A 26,073-nucleotide genomic window follows, 5' to 3' on the forward strand; every position below is an offset into this window, starting at 1 on the left:
GCGCTGCACCCCATTCTACTTTTGGAGACCCTAAGAATGACAAGCAAGCCTGTGTTCTGGGAGCACAGTGTTCTGGTTGGGTAATAGGGTACTATGAGCTCTTTAAGATATGATGTTGCCTGACCATTAAGGCCTTTGTAGCTGAGGAGGAGGATTTTTTTTTTTTGCACACTAAAGTTGTGACTTCAACCCTATTAAGTAATTTTTGTGACGACCCCTGTGGTTGCTCGTTGGTATTTTGCCATTGCTGAGCCTCTGTATTGCGGCTGAATGTGAGCAGAAGTTGTCGGTGCCTACTGGGAACACCTGGGCCCAATGAGCCTTCAGTCTCCTTTGAAGCTTTAATTCCCTGTCACTTAGTAACACCACAGATGGTGTGGACTGACACAGAGATGTCATACACACGTGAAGAGTCAATGTAAATTCGATAGACGACATTACTGTGCCTCCGTTAAATTTCTTCCCATGTGTATGTGTGTGTGTGTGTGTGTGTGTGTGTATGTGTGTGTGTGTGTGTGCGTGCGTGTGTGTATGTGCATACGAGTGACTGCATAAATGTAGTTTGGATGTACTGCAGCCGTCTGGTGCATGACTCCATGCAAAAAGGTCAGCTGCAGGGCAATCGTGTGATTGCAGCAGTTTTGTGTTTTATATGTGTGTTTACATGTGCATCGACACTCAGCACGAATGTCTCTGTTGCCCTTTCAAGTCAAACAACTACATGGCCTTTCTCTGCATACCTGTATTATATTGCTTTATATGTGCTTGTCAAAGGGATTAAAAACAGGCAAGATATTTGCCAGAGTGCTGAAGCACGAGTACTGACAGAAACTGGGAAAAGAGATCCTATTTCTCCCGTGTTAGGTTCTCTGCATTGGCTCCCTGTAAAATCCAGAATAGAATTTAAAATCCTCCTCCGCACCTACAAAGCCCTTAATGGTCAGGCACCATCATATCTTAAAGAGCTCATAGTACCCTATTACCCAACCAGAACACTGTGCTCCCAGAACACAGGCTTACTTGTGGTTCCTAGTGTTTCCAAAAGTAGAATGGGAGGCAGAGCCTTCAGTTATCAGGCTCCTCTATTGTGAAACCATCTTCCAGTTTGGGTCCGGGAGGCAGACAACCTCTCCACGTTTAAGAGTAGTATTAAAACCTTCCTTTTTGATAAAGCTTATAGTTAAGGCTGGCTCAGGCTTGGCTTGAACCGACCCCTAGTTATGCTGCTATAGGCCTAGACTGCCGGGGGACTTCTCACGATGCACCGAGCTCAACTCTCCTCCTCTTTCTCTCCATCTGTATGCATTCATATCGCATCAGTGCTTGTTACTAACTTGGCTTCTTCCCTCTCATGTAGTTTTGTTCTTTCTCATCTCTCTCCTCTGTCCTCCTTTTGTTTTCGGCAGATATTTCTGCCTTTAGAGCTGCAGAGTCTGGATCTGTGACTGCAAACCACCTACCGCCCCCCGATCCTGCTCAACACCCATGGCTTCAATTATTATGATTATCATTACTATTATTTTATTTAGTTTTATTAGTATTATTATTCACCCTATTATTGTAATTATTAGTTTTATTATTAGTGTCATTATTGTTATACATCGTTATGTTGTACTTGTACTGTGCTATGTTCTCTTTCCTCCCTCCTGATCTCTCAACCCAGCCGGTCGAGGCAGACGGCTGCCCACAACGAACCAGGCTCTGTTCAAGGTTTCTACCTGTTAAAAGGGAGTTTTTCCTTGCTGCTGTCGCCAGGTGCTTGCTCACGGGGGAATGTTGGGTCTCTCTCAATATAACTATAAAGAGTATGATCTAGACCGGCTCTATATGAAAATTGCCCTGAGATAACCTCTGTTATGACTTGGTGCTATATAAATAAAATTGAATTGGATTGAACTGAAAAGCCGTTCAACAACCCAGACCTACCTCATTATAGGCAACTCAGCTGAGAACTCAAGCTGGTCTAGGAAAAACTTTTGATACTTATTTTTTACTGTAAATGCTGTAAACAATACTGATAAGGTTAAAGGTGTAAAAAGCCATTTATGTAGGCAAAAGGTCTCTATAGTTGTAATTTATGTATTTTTAATATGAAATCTTTATTGCTTGTTGCTTCATCATAAACCTGTCTTATCATAAACATCTTTTTTGGCTGCACAGAGGAGCTGTACTATACAAGTAGAATGGCGACAAGCAATGACTGTGGTTTTGCAGATTATGGTTCACTTGACTGTGATTTTTCAGCTGCAGTTCATTCCATGGGTGATACGGACCAGATGTAAAAAAAAAAAAAAAAAATGCAATCACTAATTGAAAGGCACAAAATACAGTATCAGAACATTTTTGGTGTTCCCAGTGCTGACATAGAAACTAGATGTTAGACTGTTTTGTCATTTCATAGACGAAAAGAATTCCTTCCCATTTGGTGGAAGATACGCCCCTATGTCTCTGAAACCTTTCTCCTCATGCACCTGTTCCCCATCGATCCATTTAGTTGCCTTCCAGACAAGGTCTTTCAAGGTTTTCTTATCCCCACTACTTTTAGGATAAGCATTAGGTTTTGGGATGTTAAATATGCCAATCCCAGCTTTCACCTCCTGCCCTATTGTCTCTCTCTTTTAGAATCTAACCCCGATATTTATACTCGACAAGATGGCTCGGAGCTATATCCACGTCTCTGACTGGCCTGAAATTTATTATGGCAGTTGCAACAAAGCCAATTGCTTTCCACTAACAACATCCAAGTGCAGATTCTTCCATGTGTCTTCACAGGAATACGTCACTCCAGTGAACATATGGATAAGTTCTTCCATAGGCTCACAGTGTGGCCTGCACTTATACTATCTAGACTCACACAGGAAACTGATTGGAGACATCTTTCACTCTAGATGAAGAACATAATCATTCAAAGGGGGTAATAATGTCAAGGTCTGCTAACAATGCATCAATGTGAATGGATGTGATGCATTCCTGCGTATTTGTGTTGTAGGGCAGTGAGGCTAAGAGTAACACAATCTCCAGGAAAGAGGAAAGGAAATAGGGGGTCGAGGAGGGGCTGAAGAGACAACAGGACACAGTGTGGGGTTAAAAAAAAAAGAGGAGAAAATAAGGAAAGTGGGCTGGGTAACTGGGTTAAGGAGGAAGACTATGAGTGACCCTATCCGTAGACACTTCCACTTCTGTATCTGCTGGTTGTCTCTGATGAGGCAAGGTGCCTGGACAGTGCATTCCCAGGGAAGAGGAAAGATTAACATTCCTAGGATGCTACAGTGTGGAGAGTTATGAGAGAGGTGGTCCAAGGAGAGTTCATTTACTAACAGGATGTAATCTGATAATCTGATTCACTTATCATTTAACATATGAAATACAGTATGACAGTAATGTGAAAATAAGTGAAATCAGCTAAATAAAGTGTGTTCTTCATGTTTAAACAGATGTATTTATGACAAGCTAAGTCTTTTTTTTTCCGTCTTAGCTGTGATTACTTACATTTCGTTAATCACTGAGCGGTTACTTCTGTTGTTATTTACAAATTCTACATTTTACAGTACTTTAGCACACCTTGAAAAGACGGTCTTGTTTCCCCTCCCTGCACAAAAATGCAGCCGTTTAATTTTCATTTCCCAGCCTTCCCCAGCTGGCTCCATGGAAAACTGAAACAGTTGCGAACGGTCGAGTAATGTTTGAGGGGAGGGGTTAGGCTGTCACAGAATGAAATATGGGTATTTAAAAGGAAAGTGTTGTGACACAAAATACCACACTGAATAAGCCACAGTGTGTATCTGTGTGTATGTGTGTGTGTCTAATGACACAGGACGGCCACTGTCTGTCTATTTGCCCTCCCACTATTTCCTATGAACTTGTCTATGCTCACAGGACAAAAGGCTCCTTCAGTGGCTCTGTCTGCCGGCCAGCGATGGAGCGGAGGCTTTGTCTGCATAGGGTTTTGTGGGAGGGAGAGACCAGGATCAGTCTGATGATGCCTGTGTGCGCACAAACAATGATGTGTCCATTTAAATATAAAAAATGACTACGTCCAATTAACTATAGGTGTCTGTTTGTGTGTTAGCTCACTCGAGATTTAAAGCTTGAGATTGGCGATATTTTTAGAAAGTGAGGACATTTTGGCCAGTCCTCAGCTCTTCAAAGGGCATTGAGGGTTAAGACTTTGTTTTAGGGTTAAGATTACAATTAGGTTTAGGTTAAGCTTAGGCTAAAGGTTGAAATAAGTCATGTCGTAGCTTTGATGGTTAAGGTTAGGTTTAAGAGCTTGGGAATGTACAGTGTTATCCGACTGAGTGTCCTCACAATTATAAATTTTGTCAGTACGTACCTCCTTCAGATATTTCTGCCTAAATGAGTTTGCATATGTGTCCCACTCTTATTACTTTCTCTGCCACTGTGCATTTTTGTTTTACTGTATGTCTGAATGACTGTGTGTGCATGTGTGCGTGTGTGTGTGTGTGTGTCTGTCTAGGTTTCAGAGTGTGGGTGTGGAGATGACACAGGCTGTCAGACTGTAAAGCACTGTGAGTAGTCAGGGGAGGCATGGGCCTGTTCTCACAGACTTCCCTCTGTGACCTCGGACCATCATAAATCTCCTAATTCTCTCATTCCAGTGTCAAACGGAGCGGCACTCTCATGTGCTGGAAATTCCCCCATTCCCAACTGCTAGAGAACAATTTCTACAGTAGTTCCACCACCAAAGCTTGTCCTCTGTAGTGCTGTTACAATTTGACAGGGGACATACGGTCATCTATGACTACCCACTATCGGTGAGCAATGGTACTTGCAAAAACACTGATAGAACTGCGACTTTTGCCTTGTTTCGTACTCTTTTTCTTTGACAACTTAAGGCAAGCAAAGTTGCCTTTTTTAAATAGAGAAAAGTAATTGTGCCATTTCAACAAACATATATTATTGTTATAGTTTATCATTTCATTCCGTAATGGCTCTTTTCAAGACATTTTCTGGTCCAATCATAAAGCCAACTCATATTTGACAAGGAAAAAAGAAACACAACCCTTTTAGAGGGAATATATTCTGTCATAGCGCTGTTGTTATATGATATCTTTTGGACATATGAAGTAATACTAGATAATAAAGCATATGTGATAAGGTTAAGCAAAGCTTATCAGCTTAAATTAAATAACATATGGGTGCATTTTAGGTTGTAATGCAGCAGTGGCTGTTGGCCAGTAACCAGTACTCATTTGAATGAGGCCAGTTCAACAGCACCAGAAGGGGGTTAGAATGCAGAGGGCTCTGGTAAAAAAAAAAATGCAAGGTTGTCCGGCAAAGATGTATGTTTTTCAATTTGATTAGCCTTCAGACTCATGGATCTGCTGATAAGTAAGATCTCCCTACCAACACAAGGTTGTTTTCAGGCCTGAACGCCTGCTTAGCAGCAGCAGAAGCATATACAGTATCTGCAGCAGTAACAGTGTGATATTAATGGATTTTATTTATATAGTGCTTTCATCAAAAGCATTTTACCTTTTTTACCTCTAATTAACCTGTTCACACACACAATAACATGCCAATGGCGGGAAGCTACCAAGCAGGGCGCCTGCCTTAACCATTGGGAACAATTTAGGGTTTAATATCTTGCTCAAGGACACTTTGACATGTGGAGTGGATGAGCTGGACAGAGAATCGCCAGCCCTGCGCTAGGGAACAGTCTGTATTGAGCTGGGCATTAGAGTGGGCCGCTGTGTGATGTGAATGGTTGCGTGGTTGGTGCTCGTAAAAGATCAGCTGATGAGTGTGGCACTGATTACTTCATGTTCCCCTTGGAACTAGTAAGGCTAAATATTATCTTTTGCTTTTTTTTTTTAGAACAAAGGTTTCACAGTCTTTGTGATTGGAACATCCGACTGTCTTGGCTGTTGGTTTATAGCTTCATCCTTCATCCGTGAGCTGTTGAAAAAAACAATAGGTGATCTTGAGGTATTGAGTGTGTCTTGCCAACAAGCAGGGAGTTTTTATTCCAAAGCAGAGTCTCGGCCACTAAAAATCTCATAACCTGGCTTAGTAATCACTGAGTCACTGCTACTGATTAATACCTCCATCAACACCTTGCATTATGTTCATTTTGTGGTATGCATCGACCTAGGGTCCAGGTCCATCAACACCAGCAGCTTTCTGAAAATATCCCCACTCTGCATATTCTTACCAACCCGTGGTTCCTGGTAGTCGGACATTTAGGGCATATGAAGACAGTGCAATCATAGAGATGAGTGACTGCCCAGTTCTGGATAGCTAGCTGTAGCCGAACACACTTTTTCGGGAGACAGTGCGCATGAGTCCATGTATGTGTGTAGATGCAAAAAATCACCCATTTGTGCATGAGTGACAAGCTTTCAACCTGAGAATTTGTGATAGGGGTACCACACATTGTTGCTTTCCCCAGACAACCGCAATCTTAAAATGGAAATTAAAACACCTGAAAACTCTGAAAATGGTGAAAAGTGAGCATCAGTTAAAAAAAAAGAATGACGTAACAAAGAGTCAGGAAATGAGGAAAGAGGAAAAACAGAGAAGCGCCACTCGATTGAGAATGACATCCTAGCGATCGTGTTTCAACAAGATTTGCTGCTTTAATATAAACTCAATTAATTCCAGTGTAAGAGGAGTAACACTGTATAACATGAGGTATTAATGGGACAGCTTCAAAACCCATATACCTGTTAACAGTGATCACTATCACCACTCCATATATGCTTTATTTGGTCTGGGATTTGATCAGAAGTACTCTGTCCTGTGGCCCCGTTAGACCCCTGGCAGCCAGGGAACCGACTTCCTCTCATGCTTCTGCGGCATTTATTAGCCCGATTCATGGGGACTCGTGTGGAGATTTACTGCTCACTTCATCTTGAAAGCTTTTTCATTGTTGTAATGTTAACCCTGAAAGAACGCACTAAGTCCCGATGTGGGTGAATATCACATATAGGAGCCTTGCCTTTGAATTCAGACCCTGTGGTTTTTAATATGCACACACATATGAGGGATGGCAGACACGTACCATTAAATGCACAAACGCACACACACATTTTCACACGCACACATGCACACACACATACCTACACTTCCCAGCTGCCCTTGAGGCGAGATACCATGGCTTCCTCAGGTCTGAAGGATTAAAACGAAGGATTAATGAACACGTTACTTTGTAGCTGGAGGATTAACCCTCTTTCTTCCTCCATTAATGGCAAACACACTCCCAATAACAATACATACTAACTGAGAGTGAATTATGCATGCACACACACACAGACCCATACAGCTACAATTGAAGACAGAAACAGGGTCACTGAAAGTGAAACACCAAGCACCTCCAATGCACACTTATACTTTACTTTGGTTACGGCTCGAGGCCTCGCATCTCCTGAGCTTCAGAGGAATGTGCCGTGTAATAGCTTTATAGGAGAGCTGAAGGTGGCTGGATGGGGGAGGAAGTGCCAGGAGGAGGGAGGCAAGGGAAGACGTCTCTGAGTATTTCTTCTAAAAAGTCCCAGTCTTGACAGCTCTATCTTCCTGAGGCCCACCTCTGGCCAGGTAGCGGCTACTACGGCATTGCCTGAGCAAGACATTTTTTAGTTGGGATCCGAGGGTGAATACATTTGACAAAGGAGTTCTCACTGTGTAATTTAAAGTGCCAGCGAATCGGTGTGGGGGATTGGTTGTGGAGGGCGGAGTGGGGGTAGCGCAGCATAAATGGAGCGAGCCCTTCGGGGCGCCTGTCTCCTCGACGTTGATCCCACCGAGTTAATCCTTGACATCACGTGTGCAAAATCCCAACGCTGTTGCTACTGTCTCCTCCAGACGGCCTGTGGATGTGGGTTTTATTAGCCAAAGGATAGATGCAGGGCAGCACGTCAGTGAGTTCCTGCCTCTGTGCTTGCTCTGCATTTTCTTAAATTGGATACAGGGCATGGAATGGGCAGATAAGGTCAAGAACATAGGTCTCATTTTAACTTTTAGAGATTAAGATCTGTTGCAAGTTGTAAACCACACCTGATATACATTCACATATTCCTTTTACAGTAGTATTCATGAAATGAAATTCTTGAAATATTTAAGAAAAATAAATTGGTGAGAATCTAAAGTAAAAAAAAAAAAAAATGAAACTTACTAAAGCATTATTAATTTTTGAATTGAAACAATACAAAGTGGCATAAAGGACTATTATCCAGTCATCCTTTGGTTCTGGATGGATTATAATATTTTTGAGTATAGTATTAAGTATTGTATGGAAATGTGAAATGTGGAGTAAGAGAGAGCAAGGCGAGGGATGACATTCAACAAAGATCCCTGTCCAGACTTGAACCGGAGACGTCTGCATCCTAAACCACAAGGCCACCAGCATGCCCTAGCTTCCTGTATGAATATATTTTTTAAATATTTGTGACTGAACTGGCTGAAACTATCTCTCTCGCAAAAGAAATCTTGATTTAAATGAGACTTCCTGAATAAATAAAGCTTGACAACTGGAACAGCTTAACAACTACTGTTGCCTCTCAAGACTGGACTTCTGAGAGATTACACGTCAGCCTGAGTTTCCAGTTCTGTGACATGCTTTTTGCTCAGATTTTCTCTTGCTACATTTACAGACTCTTTGTGTGGTTACCCATTGCTGTTCTGTTTACCAGTGCTAAACACCATTTCCTAGAAAAGCAGGTTTTAAAGCTGAATTTCAAAAAAATACAAAATTATCTGAAACTGTTACCTCCTTGAGCTTTTTACCCTTAAAGCAGAGCCATCCCATGCCGAACTAACCATCAAGCCAGCAAAGATTAACGATCGAGTTAATGACTAAACAGGACAAACAGTGGCCTGTTTCACTGTTCCACTCCCACACAGGTGCACTCACTCACACTCCAGGTGCACTGATCTCATCTGCACAAGACAGTGCAACCTAACAAAATCCAGATTATAGTTAATCCATGACATGTCAAAACATCTGTCACTGTGTGGCGATCCAGGATACATATCAAAACAACTGTCACAAAGGTCACTCACTATGAGCAAAGCCATTCACAAAAAAACAAACTGTGTAAAGAATCAGTCAGCTTTTTAGATTTGATTTGGCTGCTGGAGAGTTTTTTTTTTCTGAAGATTTTTGATTTGACAAAAGGCAGGTGAAACTACTGAAACCACAGCTCAGCCCAAACAAACTCTATATATAAATCATGCAACATTCTTGAAATGTCCTAAAGAAAATGTGGTTACATTTGTCTTGAACCTACAACCAGAGACAAGACAAATACACAGGGGTGAGACAAGGAAAGACGAAGACGGAGATACAGAGGATTGCATACACAACCGACAATGTATGAAACTGGGTTATGAACAATACATTTTGAAATTGGAGAATTAGACTAAGCTCAGTATACTCAAGGGGAAAAAAAGGGGGTTAATTTTTTCTGCATGTGTGTAGCTGCAGTGTACGCATTCTTTAGTAGCTCAATGGCATATTGAAGGGACTGGAGACACTTGATGGTTTGTCCATCCATGCACTATGCAGGCGTTTTTTTTCTGACAGCCCAGTTCGTCAGTATTGTTTTCTTCACCATGATACATTAATTTTACTGTTATGATTCAGAGTATTGACTATGGAATGGTTGCTGAGTAAAACACTGTGGGGCAAATTCAGTAATGTTTAATAGATCAATAAACAATAAACACAATTACCAACCGTGATTTGAGACCTCTATAACCTATAGCGAAAAAAATGCTGGATTTGTTGGGTTGCACCTGTCTTGGTTGACGGTGCCAATAAACCGAAGTGAGTTTCACGCTGTGGTTGTATTTTCTCTCATCAACACAAAACACTTATTTAGCTGGCTCATTTTCCAGGTTTTGAAATAGTAGATTCAAGTCAACAGCAGGTTTCCACACAAAGCTCTACTCTGCAGGTGAAACATGTTTTCAGTAATCTCATGTAGAAAGTTTACAGATTCCAGATTTATGACAGCTGGGATCATAACTTTTAATACATTAAAAATCAGTTTAGAGGGTAACACAGAAAGTATAAATATCAGTCAGTCTTTAAGAGACAAAGAGATGAACATAGCCGTGGCTCCCTGAAATGAAAAAAAAGAAAGTTTATTAGGTTTTCTTCATCAAACCTAAAAAAACTGGACAAGACTGAACATTCAACCCACCTGATTCACTTCTGGTGTCAAGCAGTCACCTCCTGACCTTTTACCCTGAAAGTCTCAGCTTTTCTCAACCAAATTCATTTTGTCAAGGGACTTACAAGTCTGCAGTCATCCTTCTCTGTTCAAGAGCTCATGTCAAGGCTAGCTGAAATGTCACAATCCACACATACACGCTTTCTCTCTGTGAGACACTCATCTGCTTGTCAGAGGAGGCCATACAGCTCTTCAGTTGCATCAAATAGCTCATTCAGCACAGTTTAACGGCAAAGGACAACAACCGACTATATCAGCAAAATCCATATCGCATTTTCCTTGACGTCCAGTGGCAGGCAATGTTTCATCACAATGACAGCTCCTTGGGCTGGAAGTGAAGATAGCGTTATTACAGTCTGAATGGGAAAATTAAAATGGCTGGTTCTTGTGTCTGTCAGAAAGAATGGTGAACGGTACACTTTTAACTGTAAGATCATCATGCATGTTCATTTTGATAGCCTGATTCAGTTCATCATCACTATCTTTCTAGCAAGCAAGCATGTAAAGAACTTAGAAGCTTGAGAGCAATTTATAATTCACCTTGGGATGAACGCAATGACAGAAGCGAGGTGGTACACCTTGATGATATTAGCGTCCTTTGTCGCACGTGGCTTAATGGCTACTAAAGCAGGATATTGACCGACGCAAAGCATGCCTGCCTGGCTTTATGATTCTTATCAGAATGAATGAAGCTGTGGATCCCGCTGAGAGTGATACTTTAGCCATCCATTCATAGTCATTCATCACTGAGGCGGGAAGTGAGATTCCTATATCCATTAGGCGAAGATAGATTCACGGTTCCCTGGTGGCCATTTAAGTGAGCAAGTACGTCCAGAGGAGGTCAACTCTCCTGAAATAGCCTTCAACCTACCCTGAAATCTCAAAACATTCATTTTAGATGAGCTGCAACACCTTGTGAACAGAAAATTGTTGGTCTTGTTTTTGAAGAACCACACTGTAGATTTTTTTTTTGACTTTTTGGCAGATTTTTCAATCAAAAGCAATAATCTCTGGGTAAAAGTCCAATCTAAATATTTAAATGCAAATTCCAGTTTGTGAGGTCAAAAAACATCACATTTGAAGCATTTTTAAGCCATTGAATTGCACCATAATAGACTGGAAGATGATTTTTCGAAGCAGATTTTTTCTGTTTTTGTGGTGAATGCTCAGCTGTGTGCCATAGCAGTCTCTTTTTTGCTTTCTAATCACCAAAGCAAAACTCAATTTGTGTTTGCATCCTCCACAAAAAAGGGAAGTGCTGGACGTAAATTCCGTGATGGACTTTTTCTCAGCCAATAAAGGACTGCCACATTGAAGGATGTTTGTGGGCAATCTCAATTAATGCTTTTGAAACGCCATCTCTCATTAAGCCGTGAGACCAGGGGCAGCTCTGCAGCCAAAGAGAGCTTTGGGTCTCAAAGGAAAGGATTGCTGCAACACCAGATACAGCATCTGCTATTGATTCAATTACTTCCACGAATAAATAGATTTCTCTGGGTTATGGAATTGGGCCAGCTTGGAATATTTAATGACTTTAGTCAATATACGTTATGAGTATAGTTTGAAGTCCTACAAGTGAATAGGGAATATTTTTCAAAATGTGATATTACTTCTGTTTGCAGAGTTGAAGAATTTCATCTGGAGACTTGTCAGAGGTTCAAAATAATGGGGATGCGGATGAATCGTGGATTGTGTTGCCAATTCTTCAACAGCTTGTCAGGAAAAGAAAACCTCAAATGGAAAATACTAATTCAATAATTTTTGTTGTTGTACCTGCATTAATGTTTGCTCTAGGTCCAAGCCATTTAATATCTTCTCCTGCTGAAATTCCTGAATGAATAATACAGAACAGAGCTACATTTTTATGTCAAATGATCTCCTTTGTCTTGAAAAACATCAGGCAGTCCTCAGTGTCTATCATTGTAATAGCGAGCGAAACTGGCATTTCATTCAACTGTGTGTCAATCTGTTATTAAGAAAATAATAGTTGTGGGGGCTCATTACACTTCATGGTGAAATACTGTCTTTGTTAGTTAGGAGGAGCCTCCCGTTTTTGGGTTCCTGCGGAGAGACCAAGAGCCCACTGATGTGACATATATTTCACTGTGGGGGAGGAGGAGAATAATCCGGTTAGAGAGAGAATGCTCATGACAAAAGGAGGAAGAGCAGCCAACGTATTGTGCTCTGGCACATCCATGGTGATGTTTACGTTCATCTTTGATGTTAGAATCTTTTAGAATGCAAAGAAATGGATTTAGGCCACGCTGAGTGATTTAGCCGGTTGGAGAACCTGTCTGCTCTTTCTTTGTTTTCTGGGCTCTTGGTTTGATAAGAAAAAAAAATAAATCAGTGAATCAGTCTAAAAAAAAGGTAAAGATGAGCACTCTTAGAAAAGCTACCCTTTCGAACTACTCCACTGTGATTTCCCACCTTAGCCTTTGCAGCTAACTTGCCTTTGTAAAAACCTGGGCTCTGTGTCGGGCAGTTTGTGTGTCTGTGTCTGTGTGTGTCTGTGTTTGTGTGTGTCTGTGTTTTTGACAGCCATTTTCTCATCCGCCTCCTTGCCTCTGATTCTCTGTTGGCATGGTGAACGAGCAGTGGGAAGCTTTCACTCCAATTTGCCATCGTTTGTCATCACTTGCCCCTGTGACATACACACAAACACACACACCAACGTCCACTTTCTGAAGCATGCCGACAGCGGCGACCCTGTGACTGCAGTTTAGGCCTCCCCTATAGTCTGCGGTGCCATCTGGGATTTAAACATAAGGGGTTGTTTACGCTCTCTATAGAATACAATGCACAGCTGAAGTCCTGAAGATTTGTAGACATGAAAGTCAAATTTTACATGGTTTTCTGTGAATCTGCAGCTGTTACCTTTGTAAAGTGGGCAATTCCACATTACAGCTCTGCTTACTATATGGTATCTCTATTGGTTCAAATTTTAGTATTTGCATTACTTTGAATACATGCTTAAAAGGACAATTTTCAACATTTTGATGAACAACATTACAGACGTTTGAAGGTTTTTTTCCAACAAAAATAAATACACATTTTCTCATTTAACCCTTGCGGTAGTATTCAGATACTTTTACTTTTATTTTCCCAGATTTTGGGCTATCTGTATCTGAGATCTCTGCCTCCACGCCAGTACAATAGAGGTGAGTGGAATTCAGTTTGTGGTTCTCAAACTCCTGAAAAGTTATATTGAAAAATTTCACTACAGATGTGCCATACCCGAAACACTGTTCTGGTTATTCAGGATAATCCAGCGAGTTTGCAGTTTTCATCAGAACTAGTGGCTATCAGAAAGAGTTGGCGTGAAACCTCTTCATGTCACAAGATTTTTCTGAGTAACAGGGACATCCTGGAAGGAAATGTAGCCTTTAAATTTCCTTAATGGAAATTTTTAATTCTGTGAGCACCACCTATGTAATGGCATTCACCACTGTATTGTGCTGGAAGCTCAAATTAAAAGCAGAAGACAGAAAAAAAAAAAAAAAACTATAAACAATTTTCATTGAAAGATACTACTAGGGGTAAGTAAGAAAAAATACTTTTTTTTTAAATTGGGTGGACTAACACTTCAAAACAAAGAAAATACTAAATGCAGGAGTTCTGATTGTTCCCTGCAGTTTTAATGATTTTAAAAAAAACTACAGTGTTTTTATGTCCTAGAGCACAGTGGTTAAAAAATGAGGCACAAGTATGATTTGATCAACCCCTCTGGCACTGAACCTAATCGTACATTTGAAGCTTGTAGGGATGTTTCATTTGGAGACAGTAATTAAGGAGAAAGTAAAGGTCTCGTTAAGCAAATTACCTTGCTGCAGAGAAGTTGGGGGTTGCAAGCCTTCCTGGCTGAGCTGTCATTCCTTTTCATCATCAAGGATCATCTAACCACCAGGAGAGGTCTCGGCATCTGATTTCATTACACATTTATTCCATCCTATCGTTCATTTGTTCTTCATTTTACAAGTATCTGCACTACTAGGTTCAAACACTCAGAGTTCTGCATCAGACTAAAGCGTCTTTGTATTCTGGAAATCCATTAGGGCATATTAAATTTATATATGTGCTTTACTCTCCATGTCAGGGAAAGAGGGTCAGATTTCTTTCATTTTGTTCCACTACGTTTGTCAATAATAAGACACCCTAACTGATCATAACCCAAGCCCAGGCAACCCGTGGTGTAAATTCATTTTGTTGATGGATGATGGTAGAGAGGACTCAGGAGGGAAGTTGGAAGTGGATTCTATTTATTATTTTGGGTCTTGTGTCCTGGCTGGTCGCTGGCATGGTCAGTTGGTGCTCCTGCCTGTTAGGGAGGCTGAGCCAGAACCCTGGAATGGGCAGTAAGTGTGTTGACGTGAGGGCTCGATGCCATCTGGGCACCGAGATTGATGAGATGATGGCGATAACTCTCTAGAGTTCAAATGGACAGGAAGATGTCCCTAGTCCCTGCTGTGGTGGCGGCACCAAACTCCAGTGCTAAAGATGAATGGTTCCCAGTTCCATGCGCAGTCACCCCTGGTTTCCTATATGTAGACCAGAAAGTGTGAAAACAGAGCTGATTTTCATCATGAACTAGTGGCTACTTTCACATACACAAAGCAACCTGGCTATTGGCCATAAACTCATTATGGTCTAATTCAGCTTTCATTTCCTGCCATCCAGGTCCAGCATTACCACCTGCCAAGTGCCAAATGCTGGTTAAATTTGCTTTTGGCGGATGAATCAGTGAGGCTTTAGTCCTTAAATTTCTGAGATGATGAACATTGGAATACACTGATGATATGCAGAGCATACAGCTAAGACAAACACTGCTGCAATGTTTAGATTACGTTAACCAAAAAAAGCTAAAATGCAACAATATGCACATTAAAATATTATGGAAAAAGTCACACATACGGTAAGATGAACTCTAGTGACAGGTTGAAAGAAAACAACACAGATATAATGGACAGATATGTACATAGTGGCTGATAAATATTGTTAACCAGCATGATGACCCATCTTTGTAGCAATGTTACAATTTAGCCATTCATATTTAAAGTCTTTTAGAAGTATTTTCATGTCTGTCATGCTTGTTTTCAGCCTTTTACATTTAATATTATATGCTTTATCTCTTGTTAGAAACTTAGGTCTGAAAAATAGGTCTGAAACTGCTTCTAAAAAATTGCAAAAACTGACAAAACAAATGATTTTTTAAAGTTAAACTTGGAAAGTATATCTTTGCCATTAGGTATCCCAGAAACTCCCTTCCTTCTGCAATGTCTTCCCTGCAGAGGAGTTCAACAGCGGAAAAAAACAACCATGAGGCTATTTTCTACAATACTGGTTTCAAGGGAAAGTGTAATGATGTAATAATAATAACAAATACTGCACCACCATTGTTTTTGTATACAATGAAACATTCTTATGATGTGGAGTAGCTGGGTTATGTAGGTGGTGAAACTCAAACAGGAGAATTAGGCACACCCATGCCATAATGAGGGAGGAAGCCAGGCATCGTAACCATGTTTCTCTGCTTAACCAGATTATTCTAACCAAGTTATACTGTCCAACCCCAAAACCTGGTTACTTGCACAGTATAACAGGGTAAATGCAGAATTCTTTGTGTAAATATAGTATGTAGTTACTTAGTAATGCTTTAGCTTAGCTTGGGTTATATGAGAAGTTAGGAATGTAGATATCAGGGTTGTAGATCAGGGAGTTCACTGTTGCTCCTGCAACAAAAAAGCACACTCTCCTTACTCAACAGAGTCCCATTTAAAATGTGCAGATTACATCTCTGAACATACCAGTCACAATTAGATGTGTGGTACTGATTAGCTAGCGGCAAGTGGTTAAAGTAACTGATACTTCATACTAGATGCACCACTTACACATTTGTTTGGGTCCATTAACATTCGCTATGGGACACGTTAGCCGGTTATGAAATGTTTACCTAATTGCCCTTTAAAACACCTCCTAAACAAAGGAGGTTTACAATGGATAATTACTTGCAGAAGGTGTAGCATAGTCTAAACTTCAAAGAATAATTCTCAGAGGAAAAAACAGTATTCAATTTATGTCAGAAGAGTTGACCACTGAACTGAGCACATTATCAGCTTGGCCTTCAGTTTTTTGTTTGAAAATTTCATTTTTGCACTTGACTTCGATATTGGAGCACTGCCAAATGTGTGTGTCCCAAAAGAATGAACAAACGAAAAATAATCTGGGGACCTTGTCAAAAGGCTGTCAAAAAGTTCATTGTGTTTGTTATGTTCATCAAAGCATTCATTGCAAGGACATATGCCAATAATTCTGAGGGACTTTTGTACAATGGAGAAACACTATTTTAATTTTGCGCAGACAAAAAGAATATGCAGGACTATAATTTTTGACAAAATGCCTTAATATTTCTTCTCTGAAATCTACTTTACTGTCATTGCTTTTCTGTATAATTTGGCAATGTCTAAAAAATATTTTTCTTTTTTATTTACATCACAAATTAATGGTAACAAAGTCATTAAAAATTCAACCAGTGGTACAATTTAAGGTTAAAAAAACAAAACAAAAAAACAAACTCTAAAGGTTGCACCAATGATGTACCCACACAGGTATTTTCGGTAGCTGGCCTGATTAGATCCCTCCTCAGAACTGTGTGGCTGTGTACAAACTAGACTTAATTGACATCTCCTACACTTTCCTGCTGCACCTTTTAAGGAGCATTTAGAATGGATTTCACTTGGTGAGACAGAAAATAGCATGGGAAGGGCTGTAGACATAAACTGGAAGAGCTAGCATGCTAGCAGCAGGCTAATGGTATCATTCCACAAGTTGTAAATTATACTTTGTTAGTATATTGTCATTAAAATTTTGGCTTCAAATCTAAAGTATTTCTCTGTAACATTAATACTCATGACTAAATTAGTAAAAATCAAAGTTAAAAAAAGTCATCTTTAGGTATTAGGCAAAATTCTATTAATCTGCGTCATCAGGACTGTGTGGGTGCACTTTGATCAAATTTATTTGACAGTGCCTAAACAAGACACCAACACTGTTATCAGATACTGATTCAAATATTTGCTAAATCCTGATTGGTGAATGGAATTATTTGACATCAACTTTTACCAACTTGACCCCCCACACCTCATAGTCGACCCCAGAGTCAAGAAAGACAGACAGTTTCTTTGGAGTAAATGGGAGAGGAATGGACAATAATGGCTACCATGTTACACTATAGAAGAAATGCCAATGTGGTACAGTATTCAAATTGGCCAGGGTAGACAGGCCTGCTAATCGCTCTCACCGCTCTCACAAGATTCCCTCTTTCTCCTTTGTTTTTATTCTATCGTTTCTCTATATCACCTCAGCAGTAACTCTGTTGTCACCGGAGTTGTCTGGGCGCTATGAGCTAGACCCACTCTGCCCTAATGTGGGATTCTGGTGATCTATAAAATTAACATTCTAAAGGTTGTTTACTATTGCTCCGCATGTGAGAGTCTGCTAAATTCCTATAATGTAAATGAGATGAAAAAGTTGCAAAAAATCATCTGCATCTGCATCACACTCCCCCAGAATCTGTGCTCGTACACATTATTCATATGTTCAAAACATTACTGTTCTCGGATGTTAATGTAGTCTCGTAGCCTCTGCCCAGTCTTTGAGCCTCCACACTCATACTCTGCCGGGGCCTTGATTAAATTTGTTGCCCCAGCCATCCGCCTGCCGGCTGCCAGATGACTGTGAATATGAATGAGACACTAACATTGAATGTTGCGAGGCTCTGTCCTTGCTTTTCCTTTCTTGTCGGCTCATTATCCTGGTTGGCTCCCTTTCTTAAGTTCTTTTCACTCTACTGTCTATCTCTTCCCCAGAGTTGTCAGCACTGACTTCCACACAGCGATGAAAACGCACAGCAGCATGCATACAAACATGCTGACAGACCAAACCATAGAGGTGGTGCCTTTCCCTTTTTCCTTTATAATTTTGAGAGAAAATGCATGAGAAATATTTGACATGAGAGATTTGATAAGAGGACACACCAGCCAAACTGGAAAATATCACAGACTTTCACCGACTATTGACCACACTGATTCTCTTAGTGTGTCTGAGAATTATTATGACCTGTATAAAGCAGCTGTTCACACCAGTGGCTCCAAATAAAAGTGGGAGGTAATTGAAAAATGTAAACTTCAATACATAAATCACGATGACAGGAAAACGCTAATGGCACTCTCATAATTATCAATCCAGGCAGCCTGTAACAGAAGGGAGAACAGAAGCAAAATATCCCATGTTGGTGAGTCCAGATATCTTTTGGATGTAGCCCTCGCTTTTCAACACTCTCATGTTCTGTTTTATCTCTTTCTTTGGTTGGAGAGGGAGAAGCATGGGACACTGTTTTTTAATTGTAGAGCCAGTTGATTAGGTGATTTTAGGCAGGTAAGACAGCCGCATTCCTTTTTATAAATAGAACTTTGGTGCAGTTTTAACTCACTTCAGTCTAAAGGACAGTCCTAAACTATAACTTATAACCTTAAAGTAGAGTATACCAAGACTGTTTATATCGATCTTTGGTGACACATTTTGTACTGAATGAGCATGGTAGTTGTGTTTTTACACTGCTCATCCTAACAACTGTCAATCATAGTGTGGCCTTTTCTTCTGTTTTGTACCTCTAAAATTCTGAAGGTCCTTCCTTTGTTAAGCCACAGTGTCTATTGCTGCTCACGTTTCCTACCTAGTTCTTCTCTGTTCACTCTCTTCAGACTGCTACTGCCACAAACATTATTTAATATGCAACCGAGGATCTTGTCTCTGATCTAGTAGAGGCTGGTTTAGAGCAGAAAATGCTAAAGCTTAAAAGATCATTAACTTACTGTATGTGTATAATAACGCCATGGACTTGTAATGAATACTTTTGTTAGTGAGCACTGACAGCGCTTGAAAAATGCATCTTGTTTTTTCCTGTCCTGGAATGAAACTTGGCTCCAACATATAATATGGTCAAACAAAGACACAAACCCACACAGATACACATATGTGTGCGGCCTTACCAGCCCTTCCTAGTCAGTGGGGCCTCTGTCAGCATTGACAGGCTGTGGTGCTGGACTGACTACAGACAGACAAACTCAGGGAGGGAGGGGAAAGCCTGGCTCTGCCAAGTGCCATGGCTGGACAGCCCTCCAGGGTCCTGGGGTGTGAGAAAGTACTGTGTGGCATCCCTGGAAACAAATCCAATATGGACTATTCTGAATTTGACTAATCTAAATGAGAAAAGTTAAACAAACACAGTATGGTCTTAGTGGGATGAAAATTGTCCAAAGTAGATAAATATGTTTGCCGTGATGATTTGATTTGATTTTTTAAGTGTGACTTATAAGAATAGACAGAAATTAATTGGAAAGCAATGGTGACTTTACTGTAGGCAACTTGACTGGCAGTCAACTGTCAACTTATCAGAGCGTTGTTTTTACTTCCTGCCCACATGTGATGTACACAGTACATTCATCAGCCGCGGTCAACAGTGGGATATTGTTTTTGTGACACAGTGATATTTCAATATGATAAACTGGTCTGAGGTTAAGAACTTCATATGGCAGCGAAAAATATGTCCACATTTAAAAGTATGTGCATCTGTAGCTACATGATACAGGCTTCCTCTGGTCTGTTCATTATAATTAATAATACACACGTAATCTGTTTTAAGCCTTTCAGTGTGTGCTAGAATATTTCCATTATTGTGTGGACTTTCAGACCCGAGAAGTGCACTGCTGCAGCTTGCACAGCCTACTGTACATATATGAATCTGTTGAAGGATGTCTGAAATCAGTAAATTGCTTATTTGTCAGTATCAATTGTTTCAACTATTTCAAGGTGACTCTGATTTCAGATAATTTGATGAGGTCAGTTGTTTGATGTGCTAGAAAAATGCTTACGAAAAAATTGGCTAGAGCGAGAAAAAGATGACCATTATGGATGTGATCCAGGTCCAGGTGAGATAGCAGTCACAAAATGGATAGTGGCGCATAGTGGATAAATGTTGGATTAATAGTCAGAAGGTCAAAACACAATTCAGCCACATATTACTTTCAAACTTGTTCTCATATTCCATAGTACTTGACTGGATGTGTTAAAAGGCCATGGGAGCTTGCCATGGCTTAGTGCCACACATGCTGTAACTGTTAAGGAAACTACAGGAGGAGATACGTCCAGTTCCTACAAGGCCTCTAGGGATCAGGTCTTAGTCTGCCCACATAGAAAGGGGGGACACCATAAACTTAAAATGATAACAAATGAGACAAGACAGGCAAGGATTTATGAAGTGCTGAAACTCCACAATACTGCTTCTCCATACAAAAAAAACCCACCATGCTGGATGGAGAAATGAAAAATAGCAGGATGCTTTGGAAGGTGACAGATAGAGAAAATGGAGAGAGAAGGGTAGCCTGCCAGAAGAAGAAAAAAAGATTCCCTTGTAGTCTTGCCTGTGGAGGAAAAAAAAAAGACAAGAGTTGGGGAGAGGAAAACCACTTTCCCTCAAACTCCCAAAAACCGTTTCCCGCTCATCAGAATCCAGCTATTAACAATGTCAAAATGCTTTCATGGGTCATTATGGGCCAGACATGTTGTCAGTGCCCTGAAGAGTCTTTGCTATTTGAGCTCCTCCAATTTACCTCAAAATTTATTGCTCAGGAAAAGACTAACATATACTTAATACAGATTGGAATGTCCCACTACATTCAATAGACTTCCCAGACCTGATTGGATATTGTGTATCAGCTTTCTGGTTTTGAATTTGGGCGTTTTTTTTTCCCCACAAGTTCTGGCAAAGTCCTGTCTGCCACCACTCCTTTCCTGCTTTTTTTTGTGATTTTTGATGTAAAAATTGGATAGCAGGTGTTCTCTTATCTCAAAGAAAATCCAGCCAGATACAAAGACACAGTTTAGGCCCACCTTCCCAAAGCTTTTCATCATTTCCTAATTGGCCCATCTGTAGTCAAGACAGGCTGGACTCGCTTGAGCAACTTGCTTCATTGGGTTGTATGACTTCTGACTCCCTCTGCAGTCTTGAAACAACCCATGTGTTTGTCACATTTCGTTTTTCTATTTCCATTTTCAAAACCGAATGCCTTTCTCACCGGATCACTTTTGGAAGACACAAAAGGGATCCATAAAACAATAGTTCTGATCAGATGAAAAGCTCAAGGCAAGGTTGTGACAACATAAAGCTGTTCTTGTCTAATTTTGTATAACCGTTGCTCTGAGAGCACAAAATATGAGTTGTCAGTGACTGATTTAATTGTAGTTCCACTGAAAAGATGTGGTTACAGTACCCAATAATGTTTTTGTATATAAATTGAAGTAATAACCTATTCCAATTCTGACTGGATTAAAAAAAACTTCTTTGGAAAATGTCCAAAATACTAATTGACTCTGGTCTAAAAGAGTGCAGATTAACAATGAGTTTTAAAAGGTTGTGTTAATTCAGTCCATGTTGGAACCTTGAAACTCTTTAATTCTGGTATTCAAATACAACCCAGGCCCAAAAATTATACATAAAAATTCTCACCAGCTCCAATCCCAGATGTTTAAGTAGTGCTGCTATTTGAATGAGAACACAAAGTATTGTATTCACCTGCTTTGCTGAATACAAAAATCATCATAATCATTAGAAATCTAAGATTTTTATTCAAATATGTAACTTATATAATATATATATATAAAAAAACTTTGTCTGAAATTTTTGGTTATTGTTAGTATTTTTTTTCATAAAAGACCAAATTGTCTGCTACTCAAAGTTGTTACAATAACCTCCACTTATAATATTAGTCAACAACGTGCTTTAACTCCTTGTCAACAATATCTTTGCAAAAGTATTATTATAATTTATAATTTCTTGTCTCATTTGCAATGGAAGTTTGTCATGATTGGTCAGGTTGATTGGTACTGTAAGCACACATTCTTGAATATTAGGTGCAAATCTGCAAATAAAGAATATTGTTATATGTTTATGCAGATTGCGGAAGATAACCATGGAAATTATTAAAAGAAGTCTTCAAGTCTTCATGCAGTGTATAGTAGCTGTGATGCTACATCCTAGTGTCTCCAACAGCATATTGCCTCTGTTTGGTCAGAGTGGCATACATGTTGAAATTTCAGGCACACATACTTCCGTTTGTAGTTTGAAATATGTTTTCTGTTAATTAGCAGCATTAATGTTAGTTCCTACATCTCTGATCATCTGTCTTGTCACTGTGAGCTGCAGAAACACTTTTTACTTCTCAGCGTTTGCTCTCAGATGTAGTGCTTTGATTTGTTTGGTATCAAACACTTGAGAGACTGACCTTGCAGTAAAAGCAATGTCCCCAAAGGACACAGTCTGGTCTGAAGCCTTTGCCTCTTGCCAGTCTGATCTCCATTGGTCTGTATGGCTGCATTGGCAACCAGACTGTCTTCACAGCTCCAGCTATTTTCCCATATTGAGTACTTATGTTGCTGGGGAGTCTCCCAGTTTATTTTTATCAATAACAAAGGTGGCTCCTTGCTCTGATCAATTTTCGCAGGAGCTCTTGATGCTTCTGGGCTAAAAGGAATCAATGGAGGCGCAAAGAGCTCAGTGTCTCTTGCTCTCCCTGATTATCCCTGTCTCACTCATTTCCTTGTGGCATGGTGAAGCTGAGCCTGATCTCCATTCAGGCTGCCCTCCTAATTGCCTCATTTGAGAAAATGGAGCAACCAGGCCCATTTTCTCTGCGAATCCACCATTGATGATTCAGACAGGGGTACATGGAGAAATGCAAGACTGGAATCTCTATCGTCATTCTGTCTACCTCCATTCACCAGTGTCCATGGTCCATCAGCTTGCCAGTGTGATTCAAAATCCAATTTTTCAGTGCATGACGGTAAATATACACATTTACAAGGCTAATTGCCATTCTAGTTATTAAAGCCAATCCCTATTGAAGCCAAATAGTTTTTAAATACACTAAGTGAGCATGGAGATAAATGTTAAGTAAATCCTTTTAGTTTTTGGCCTTAGCATTGTACAGGACACTCTTAAGCTGAGATGGTGCAGTGAAACAATTTGACTCCTGCAGTTTAAAAGGTTTAACTGATGATGTGTGCAGGGTCCATGAAAGTCTCTGCATGTTCTATCTGTGGTTAAATCCTTTAAAACCTGACCTGAGCATGAGTTCAGCATTGCCAGGGAAGGGGATGCTGGGATAAAGATCTGAGGGGCCAGGGGGATGCACAAAGTGCCAGCATGAGGAGAATTTGATACTGAATCTAGGGCTGTTGAACAGTAGAGGAAATATAGGGGGCTTAGGGACCTGACAGAGACATAATTCAATATAGCCTCTGGAAAAGATGGAAGGTGAAAAAATACACACACACAAACAAACAGCTAGACCAGCTACACACTCCTCAAAGGGGTCAGTATCATTGAGCAAGACTTATGAGTATTCACAATTGGTTATCAGGGGTCAAGCTGTACACTGCAGGATCCAAATTGTTGCAGTCAATAAAAAGCTGTCCAGTAGAGCTACACTTCTCTTCCCGCAGTGACAATAAGCCTCACGTCAAAGAACATGACTGATCGTTTTTCACAGCCGCCTCTAAAGTTACCTCTGCGATAAAGGGCGTGATGAGCAAGCACACTCACCACTATCAGAGTTGTTGTTCCAGCAGAGTGAAGCCAATACAGTTCTGCCCAGTCCCTCTGCAGACCAGATGGATCTACAGTACAGGAAAAATCTGGTGCATTATGGATAACGGAGAACAGAGCTGCTTGTCTGGCAGGGTCCAGCAACAGACTGTGTTGATGATAGGGAAATGTCCAAAAGATGAAATGTGGATCGTTTACACGGGAAGCTGCAATTGCATAGGGTTAGCACAAACTCATGAACATATTAACGACACTATGCTAATCACAACTCCTCCAAAGTTTGCAGTTTAAAAGTTATAGCAGGTTAGGTATCAACTTTTGAACATCATATTTAGGAAATATATGCTATAGAGGTTTAATTACAATACAAGTTTTCTAAAAACCAGCGCTGCATCATCATGCAGTGAAAGGCTAATAACAACCAGGATGGAAAGCAATGTAAACATTAAACAGTGGTATTTGTGTGTGTGTGATGTTATGAGTATTCATTTATGGTCAGATAAGATATAGTAGATATGTTCTGAGGCTGAAATAACGAATAATATTGTCAGTGATTATGCCCTTAATGATTTTGTTGCAGATTATGAGATTTCTTTAAATCAAAAGTTTATCGGTATTCATTTAGACATCTTCAGATAAATGTTTTCAACAGTATATTTTTCTTTTTCAACACCAGTGTTGTGACAGGCAAACAAAGACCTGTGTACACTTGCCGGTTCCCCTGATGGGAGGGGTGAGAGGGGAGGATGGGGCACCAGTCAATCTCTCCCTCAATGGTACATTAGACCCTTGCAGCGTTTAGTGGCACTTAAAAGTACAGCCCTGACCTTTCAACTGTGCTCTAATTACATTCATGTCCTGGGGTAGGCAGCAACCACAAAACAACCCGTCGTCTTTTATGAACTAACCACTGGGACATTGTCCCAGCCGCCTGTCACCTGGGATCTTGGCTGCCCCCAGCGATTCCCTCCTGCAGATCCCCCAGTATGTGAACGGAGCGGGCCCAGTTCAGCAATGCCACGGTTCTTTCTGCTCAGGCATCTGGCTCCTTTCACACTTCAGCCATATTGGCTCAAAAAGGGGCCCCCCTTACCCAACTGGGTTTTCAGAGGTTAGTGGGTGTCAAGGAGGCGAGTAGAGTAGGTTGGGTGGTGGTCAGCAGCCAACCAGTGTCAGGCCCCATCAGCTCAGCGTGGGCATCTATAAAGGCAGCCGGCATCTTTCATGGCTAGCGGGCTTTGGATGATCCAGGCTGGGATTTCTGCCCAGCCAAAGGCTTCCTGCTCCCGAAATACTTCATTGCACCCATTTTCTTTTCTAATCTAAAGGGGCCTCTGTGGTGGTGGTGTTATTGTGGAGAGGACAACTCCAAGGAGTGGATTTTCTGAAGCTGAATTGATTGACACTGAGGTTTTTGGTTATGATCTGTAATTTAATTCCATTGCTTTAGCCTTGACTTTGTGTGTTCTGACGTGGTCAGCATAGAATTAATCCTGTGCTGTATCTGCTATTAGCTTTCTGTGCCTGATTTATAAAGCTCTGCACCATCATCACTCAAAACAATGAGCAGATCACAGTTCCCCAACACAACAAGTAGTGTTTCTAATTAGTGACATCTAAATAAGTGATTCTGTCGTTAAGGCGAGTTATGGCTGGCCATTTTGGTTCACTTCATTTCATTGAAATGCTGGTGGCAGTGCACTCCATCTCATTGTGTTATTTTTCTTATGTCTGTCAAGACTCTGTGATCCGTGAAACTGGCAGGGATGGGTCCACACTGAGGAGTCGCAGGGAGCCACCAAAGATAGACTCTTCTATGAAAAGGTCAGATGGAGAAAATTGAGTGGAAGGTTTCTTACAGTTTCCTAAAATGAGTAAAATTGGATTGTGGCAGCCTTGTGCACATAATAGATATCCCACAAGATGTCGTCAAAGCTGATGAAAAGAAGGAACGAGGTGAGGAATGATGAAGCGTAGAGAGAGGCATAAAACATTAGGCCAGAGAGATGAAGGTAACGGAGTAGGGGGAAAGATGAAGAGAGAGGGAATTGATGTTAACGGAGAAGATAGCAGAAATAATTGGAAAAGACAAGACAGCTACAGCATCTGTGAAATAAACTTAACAAACATTTTGACATTGTTCAGCTGGTATGATTCTCTTTACCACCAACAGAAAACTTTGCTAAAAACTGACGAGGTTGGCAATGAGCCATACCT

This window comes from Xiphias gladius, chromosome 6, assembly GCF_016859285.1.
Source record: "Xiphias gladius isolate SHS-SW01 ecotype Sanya breed wild chromosome 6, ASM1685928v1, whole genome shotgun sequence".
NCBI lineage: Eukaryota > Metazoa > Chordata > Actinopteri > Istiophoriformes > Xiphiidae > Xiphias > Xiphias gladius.